The 8892-nt window shown below is 36.3% G+C and overlaps 1 long non-coding RNA gene across 1 annotated transcript; it reads left to right on the forward strand.

The window, feature by feature from the left end:
* Nucleotides 1–2504: 2504 nt before the first annotated feature.
* Nucleotides 2505–8122, forward strand: LOC149132408 (uncharacterized). Its single transcript, XR_016244411.1, has 2 exons — nt 2505–4123; nt 7992–8122. It is a non-coding gene; the product is annotated as an uncharacterized LOC149132408 (long non-coding RNA).
* The last annotated feature ends 770 nt before the right edge of the window (nt 8123–8892 follow it).

The following is an 8892-nucleotide window of genomic DNA, read 5'->3' on the forward strand; positions in this document are numbered from 1 at the left end:
CTTCTCTTTTTTAAACATAGATATTCTTGTATTTTCTTCTTTTGTCTTTCGTCAGGAGAAAGCATTGGCCATGCCAATCAGTCTACCTCGATTAAAGTTTTTAATCATCGGTCCCCGAAATAATAAAAGGTAAAGTTGGCTTATACGAGACTTGGAACAAATCAGAATAAATGTCACTCTCACAACTGTGCCAATTCTCCACCGTATAATGAATAACTACGATCGTATTAACCAAAGCGCCTTTTATTTTTAAGAGGGTACGATGTGATTTGAGGGAGAATTTTGGTTGGTTTTTGCAGTGGGTCATACGACCGCATAGAGGCTCTTGCGTTGTCTTGTTAGTATTTTCGTTGAAAGTAGCAGTGAACTGTAACGGTGCTACAAGAACCTTAACGAGAATAACGTAATTATGCCAAAGATGAAAGATATTCCTTATGAACGAGTGAACGCGTCATATTTCTTACATGGCGCCGAATCAGGCCAAGTGGATAAAGCTGCACCATGTATATATATATATATATATATATATATATATATATATATATATATATATATATATATATATATAAATATATATATATACATATATATATGTATGTATATGTATGTACGTATATATGTATATATATATATATATATATATATATATATATATATATATATATATATATATATATATATATATATATGTGTGTGTGTGTATATATATATATATATATATATATATATATATATATATATATATATATATATGAACATATATATATTTGTGTGTGTATGAGTGTGAGTGCGTGTGTGTGTGTACGTATGTATATGCGTAGGTTATATCGTATGTGTACATGCGAGATGTGTATATATATATATATATATATATATATATATATATATATATATATATATATATATATATATATACATATATATATATATAACGTATAGAAGTAAAAAGATAGAGATTCTATGAAGCAGGGATGGGGGAATACAGGCTAAAGGAGAGGAAGAAAGAAAGAAATAAAGAAAGAAAGAAAGAAAGAAAGAAAGAAAGAAAGAAAGAAAGAAAGAAAGAAAGAAAGAAAAGAATGAAAAAAGGAGAGAAAGAAAAAACGATGACGTAAAATCGCCATGCTGAACAGACGACATACTATATCGCGTAGTCGTTGTATCACGTTACGAAATGAAAGAAGCCGACGACACCATGAAGCAAGCAAATAAAAGAAGACAATACTATTTTATGTTGTAGACATGTTATTTTGGTGTGGTGGAGGAGAGGAAAAGTCAAACATTTTGGGCAGAGCTCTTCGTCAGGGATGAAATGAAATGTTTCATAAACATTTCATGAAAGATTCTGCCTGAAGAGCTAGACTTCTCATCTTTCTTACAGAAAACTAACTTATTCCACCGTATGAACTTTTTGTGCTCAATATTGTTCGAAATATAGATTCAAATAATCCTTTCGGGTGGTGTGAGATAAAACACCGGTTAAGTTCTGCGATCGGTGGTATTGACTAGTCTTATCTATTCAAAATTTTCTGGCCTTATACCTAAATAAGAACTAGTTATTTGTCGCCGGAGCACAGCACTTGTTTCATCAGTATTAATCTTTGTCTATTGCTAAATATCTTGTTTACTGTACATCATCATCGTAATTATATTTTGTTGTTAGCTAAACAAATTTTAAGATTAGTATTGGCAAAGAAACAGTATAGTAATGGCGGTTGATCTATTTTTGACAGGAGTTCGTAATGACCCCGAAATTATGGTGTTTTTGCGTGTGGGTGTCTGTATGTGTTTGTGTGAGTGTGCTTACAATATAAACAAATATAAGATACTTTAGCTAAAATTACCTATGTGCATATATGTATATATATGTATGTATATATATGTGTGTGTGTGTGTGTGTGTGTGTGTGTGTGTGTGTGTGTGGTATAGAATAGAATAAAATATATAATATATCTAAGAATATATATATATATATATATATATAGAGAGAGAGAGAGAGAGAGAGAGAGAAAGAAAGAAAACGAGTGAGAGAGAGAAAGAGAGAGAGAGAGAAAACAGATAGACAGACATATACAGTCATACGAAAACATATATACATGTATATATTAATGGACAAATATACATTCACAAGTATATACACACCTAAACATACGACGGTATGTACCGAACTGATATATACAATTGTATGTGTGTGCAAGCATATATATATATATATATATATATATATATATATATATATATATATATATATATATATATACAAATACACACACAAGCATACATGCATACACCCAAATACACAATATACACTTACACATAAACACACGCAAACACACACACATATACACTCACACACACTAATGTGTACATACGAAGTAGTTTCAAATCAACATTAACCATATGGCTATGTCTGCGATTATTGAGTTATTTAATGTCTAAACAATGTTTTTTTTCCCTTCACCAACAAATATAACGTTGCACTCAGTGTTTCACTCGCCACAACTTTTGTCATTACGTTGAAATCTATGCTTCTCAGATGAGTCTATAAGAAGAGCGAAATACATCCGGTTTCGTCACTTCTATATGACGAAATAATATGGTCATTAATTGATATCATTTGATTATGTTTTTTTCATTTTTACCTCTGCGTTTAATTATTTCTAGTTAATACATATTCCCACTGTATTTTGGGGCTCTCTTTGGTCATGACTAACTAAGGGCTTCTTTAGTCCCTCTTTTGGGCCCTCTTTATTCATGACTAACGTGTGGCTTCTGTGCCTGAGGAGTTCCGTTCTAAGGCACAAGGCCTGATGATTTTTGAAAAATTTTTGGTTGGCTTTTTGTTTGTTTTTTGTGACTACCATTTGTCCCTGCACGTAAGGCTCAGTCCTCCGCACTATCGATTATGTCCAGTGGAAGGCAAGGTTGATACAACTTGGTACCAGTACCATCGTGACCTTTGCCTTCAGAACGCTGATAATCAAGACAAATGTCACGAAGCTAACAATTCCCCGAATTCACCGCCTCTGGTTTCGTTTATCTTTTATTGTTTCAGTCACTGGACTGTAGCCATTTTGTAGTCAAACAAATCGCCACATCTACAACCAACAAGTATTTATTTCTTTAAAGTCTAATATTTATTACATCGGACTTTTATGCCGAACCGCTAGCTTACGATGACGTAACTAACCAACAATCGGTGGTCAGGACAAACATAAAGGCATACACACTTACATATATACAACGGGCTTCTACACATTATTCTTCTACCAAATCCACTCACAAACCTTTGTTTGGTGCGGGGCCATAGTAGAGGGCACTTGTCCAAGGTGCCAGGCTGTAGGGCTGAACCACAAACCACATAATTGCAACGCGATCTTCTAAACCACACAGCTATAACTGAGCCAGGGCAGAACCATTAGCATGCCGGACAAAATGCTTAGTGGCATTTCGTCGGTCTTTATGTTCCGAGTTCAAATTCCGCCGAGGTCGACTTTGCCCTTCATCCATCATTTTGGAGTCGCTGAAATAAGTACCAGTTGTGCATTGGGGTCGACGCAATCGCCAAACATACTCTGCACAAAATTTCAGGCCTTGTACCTATAGTAGAAAGGATTACTATTATCATCAATCACAGATGTTGCTGTGTGGTAACAAGCTTGCTTCCCAACCACATAGTTCCTGGTTCAGTACTACTGTGTGATACCTTGGGCAAGTGTCTTCTACTATAGCCTGGAGTGGATCACAGACTGATAAATGGATTTGGTATATGGAAACTGAAAGAACCCTGGGTTATATATGTGTGAGTTTTTGTTTCTGAGCCTGTCCCCCGCCACTGCTTTACAACCAGTGTTGGTGTGTTTACGTCCCCGTAACTTGACGTTTCGGCAAAAGAGGCCGATAGAATAATCACCAAGCTTAAGAAAGAAAATTTAGTACTGGAATCGATTCATTCGACCAAAACTTCTCCAAGGCGGTGCCCCAGCATGACCCCAGTCTGATGACTGAAGCAAGCAAAAGAAACAAAATAATAAAATCAATATCTGACGTCGGATGCATTTAAACTTAGAACGAAGAGAATCAAAAGAAATACCACAAAGAAATCTGCTCGAAGCCAGCTGAGGTGGGATTCGAACTCCGAAGTCCGTAACTGAATGCAGCAAAAACAAATTTTATTTAGTTAAAAAAAAAAAAATTTTTAAACACTTTACTCGGTGCTCCATTCGTTTCTTCCCTATACAGAATTTGTCAGTTTCGTATTACAAATGTTTATTAGATGATGTTTAAACGATTTATAAACACCATGTGTATAAAATATATACATTTATAGAAGCAGCTCTATCATTGTTTATATTCGTTATCTACCGTTGTAACAGCAAGGTTTCGTAGTGTGAGAAGTACATAAAGGGATGGTTGTTTGTTAGATATGATACGAGCAAATTTGTATGAAACGATGGACATTTTGGATAAAGGGCCTCAAGTTTGGATACGATAATTGAGTTTTCTAACCACGGATCCCCACCAATGAGGAAATAATTGGAAAATCTTGAAAATATGCAACAATGATTTCCAAACCAGAGATGTCATTCTAAGAAATTCTTTAACAATTGCTTCTAGGCTCATGTCATTCTGCTTGTTTTATTTTGGTCTTGTTGTTCTTATTGTCAGTCACGCTGCCGTTGTTGACGATGATGATGATGATAATGGTAGTGCTGATGTTGTTCTTTTCGTCATTGTCATCAGGGTTGCTGATTTTATTATTGTCGTTGTTGTTGTTGTTGTTGTTGGTGGTGGTGCTGGTGGTGGTGGTGCTGGTGGTAGTGGTGCTGGTGTTGGTGGTGGTGCTGGTGGTGGCGGTGGTGCTGGTGGTGGTGGTGCTGGTGGTGGTGGTGCTGGTGGTAGTGGTGCTGGTGTTGGTGGTGGTGCTGGTGGTGGTGGTGGTGCTGGTGGTGGTGGTGCTGGTGGTAGTGGTGCTGGTAGTGGTGGTGGTGGTGGTGGTGGTGGTGGTGGTGCTGGTGGTAGTGGTGCTGGTGTTGGTGGTGGTGCTGGTGGTGGTGGTGCTAGTACTGGTGCTAGTACCGGTGATGGGAATGGTGGTAGCGGTGAGGATGGTAGTTCCTGATGTTATTGTTGATGTCTTTCTTGTCGCCATTGTCCTCACGGTTGCTGTCATTGTTGTTGCTGCTATTGTTGACGTCATTGCTACAAGTGGTGATGATGATGGTGGTGGTGGTGATGATGATGGTGGTGGTAGTGATAGTAATGGTGGTGGTGGTGGTATTGTCGATGCTTTTTTTTTTGCCACTATTTACATTATGATTGTTGTTGTAACTGTTCTCATCATTGCCTTCACGGTGACTTCCAAAATTGTTGTTAACGTTGTTAATGTTGTTGATTTTATTGCAACAACCATTTCTGATATCAGATGATATTGTTGCTATCGTAGTCGTTGTTGTTGCTAACATGGTTGCTGTTTCTTTTCTTTTTGCAATTGTTGTTATTATTGTTATTGTTATTGTTATTGCATTTGCAGTTAACTATTGTTGCTGTAACTGCAGCTGGCATTCTCGTTATGTTTATTGTTGTTGCTGTTGTTTGGTTCTTGTGTTTTACTTATGGTTTGTATTATTGTTCTTGCTACGATTTTAGTATTTTTATTGTCCTCGTTACAGCTTTAGTATATATATATATTCTCGAAGTACGATGCTAAAACATACATCCTCCTACAAAACTATACGATTAACACCGGAGCTATAGCTCTTACCCACATTATGACATCTTTTTCTTACGCAGCAAATTTCAGATTTAGAACATAAAACAAACGTTCCCACCATTCTAAAGACGGTACAGACTTTAATGAGAGATATTTAGCTCTTATATTGACAATACGGAGTTTAAAGAGGGATATTTAGTTGTCATATTGAGCTAGAGAGTAAACATTCATTTTCTAAAATCATTTAATCAAAGAAAAAAGCTAAGAGAAGTAATACACACAGATTTTTCAAACTTCCTGAGCTATTAAGTTCGATGGAGATTGATGTTTCACTTGATGTTTCGTCGTCGTTTTCGTCCTCGTAGTCGTTGTGGTCCTCACCGACGTCGCTGCTGTACCGCAGTTGCCACCACAATGACCACAACTGCCGCCATTATTTCCATCGTCATTGTACACTTCCGTCCATCTTTGGAAACGATGGAAAAATTCTGCTACCACCCATATGGCCTTCTAGCAGAACCCTCTCCAGCAAGGAATTGACCACAATCTCCAGCAGCTTCACATGGCCGTCTGAATTGAGCCTATGACTCTATTCAACAATACAGGCGTGAATTCAGGCAAGCAGACGCAGTCAGAACGCTTTTGTGTCCCTTCCTGCTAGCCATGGTTTCGTATTCTCCATTACAGTTGCCCATGTCATGTCTTACAGCCTCTTATAGTTTACAGAGCATTGAGTAGCAGTCATGATGCCGACATTTTGCATATCCAGTGCAAACTATCCTGATGCAGTTAACTCTTTTCTAATATTCGGATGGCTTCCAGTCCTCCATACCAGCTAACATTTACTCACCTAGGACTTTAATCTCTATGCTCTCCAACGCCATTAACTCTTCACCAACACATCAAGATGTTCCTGATAAAAAGAGACACAACAACTCGTCAAATTTAGGCCGAACTTCCTGTACATATACACACACATGTATATATATATATATATATATATATATATATATATATATATATATATATATATATACAGGATGTCCCGAAATTAAAGCAACTGAAGTTTTAGGCTTTAATAACTATCAATAAATGTGATAAGATATGAAAATTATACATACCCGAAAAATAAGTGTGCGGACCGCTACGCTTACAAAAAGTACAGGAAAAAAGATAGGGCGAAATCCTCGTCGTTTCGTCAGAAAACTGGCTGTCACAGCAAAAATAAGCCGAACATCAATGTATCGAGTACTGAAGAATGATCCGCAAGTTTTTAAGGAGAGAAGCCGTCTTATCTTGCGTCAGATTGCGGAAAGCACGCTGCCTAACCTGGTGTTCACTAATGAAAAGAAATTTGACATCGAACAGACAGTAAACCACCAGAATGTATAAATCTGGCTCCGTCGAGGTTAGACTCGAATATCGGCAACAAAATTCACAGTCAGTTATGGTTTGGGCGGCTGTGATAGCCATTGGAAAGTTCCCCCACTCTGCCACCGTTTTAGTGCCCTCTGGTGTTAAAATTAACACCCAGTGATACATTCTGGAAGCTGAACTGTTTCTATGGTGATTGAACACTTTCAAAACGCGCCTTGGAGCCTCCAACAAGACTTGGCACCATCCTACAGACACAACACTGGATTCAGAAAAAACAAAACTTACCGTCGTTCATAGGCAAGGACGCATGGCCCTCAAGAAACCCCGACCTCAATCCGTTGGATTTTTTCTCTTTGATCCATTTTGATGACGAGTGTCTCGAGTACTCCTCATACTCCGCTCGACGATGTGAAAGCAAAACTGCATCAGGAATTGAATTCGATTCCGCACGAACAGCTGCGTGCCACGCGCGAAGCATCCGTACTTAGACTTAAGGCCGTGATTCGAGACAGAAATGGTCATATCGAATAAATGTGGTAGTGTCATAATTTTGTTTGCCTTACCATTGCATTGCTCGGGGCCCGAAATATAACAATATTTTGCTTTGGCAAAATTGAAAAAACTTTGTTACCATAATTTTGGGACATCCTGTATGTGGACATATATACAGATGCGCGTATATATATTTCTGTAATATAATATACATACACATACATGTATATATATATATGTGTGTGTGTGTGCATAGATAGATAGATAGATAGATAGATAGATAGATAGATAGATAGATAGATATACATATATATATATATATATATGCATATATTTGTGTGCATGTATGTTTATGCCTGTGTGTATAACAAACTCTGTAAATGATACCAGTTCAAATTATATCTTCCAGCTTAACGCAGATAACAAATGCAGGAAGGAAGCAACAGATACAAAATCTAAACAACGAACGTAAGACGAACCACATAAGCAAATTAACAACAACTTGAATAAAATATTCAAATAAAATTAAATTAAAATGAATTCGATTCAATTTACTATCATTTTATTTTCACAAAGAAAGTTTCATTGAAGCCACAGTTGTAATAGCATTACATTTAATAATGTACATGATAAGCAAGAAAATAACGTGCGTTAAATACGACAATGCGATAGCACATAAATAATAATAATAATAATAACAATAATAATAATAATAATAATAATAATAATAATAATAATAATAATAATAATAATAATAATAATAATGGTAATAATAATAATACAAATGATATCACAATACGTGCCTATTCTTGGTTGTTGTTAATTCGATATGGATTGAGAAAACTGTTGTAGATTTGAAAAACAGTAATTGCTCTTCTTTTTAATTTCAACGACTATCAACATCGAATTGTGAGCCAATGGGAAAACGCCTACGTGACTGCTGATCTTGCTAGAAGAATACAAAAAAAAAAACTATTACGTCTTTCTAATATCTGTCTTTTATCTTTAACCTTATACTTGTTTCGGTCTTTGAACTGTGGCCATGCTGGTGCACTGCCTCCAAAAGTGTTTTTTTTTTTTAATTATTATTCGAATAAATAAACCTAAGTGGTTGTGTTTAAGTCTGGTACTTAATGCTAAATTACGGGTATGTAAAGAAACCAGCACCGGTTGCCAAGCAGTGGGAGGTGAAACACAAAGATATTTACACACAAACACACACGCACAGACAGACAGACAGATAGATAGATAGATAGATAGATAGATAGATAGATAGATAGATAGATAGATAGATAGATAGATAGATAGAT

This window comes from Octopus bimaculoides, chromosome 15 (genome assembly GCF_046866305.1).
Source record: "Octopus bimaculoides isolate indiv1 chromosome 15, ASM4686630v1, whole genome shotgun sequence".
Lineage (NCBI taxonomy): Eukaryota > Metazoa > Mollusca > Cephalopoda > Octopoda > Octopodidae > Octopus > Octopus bimaculoides.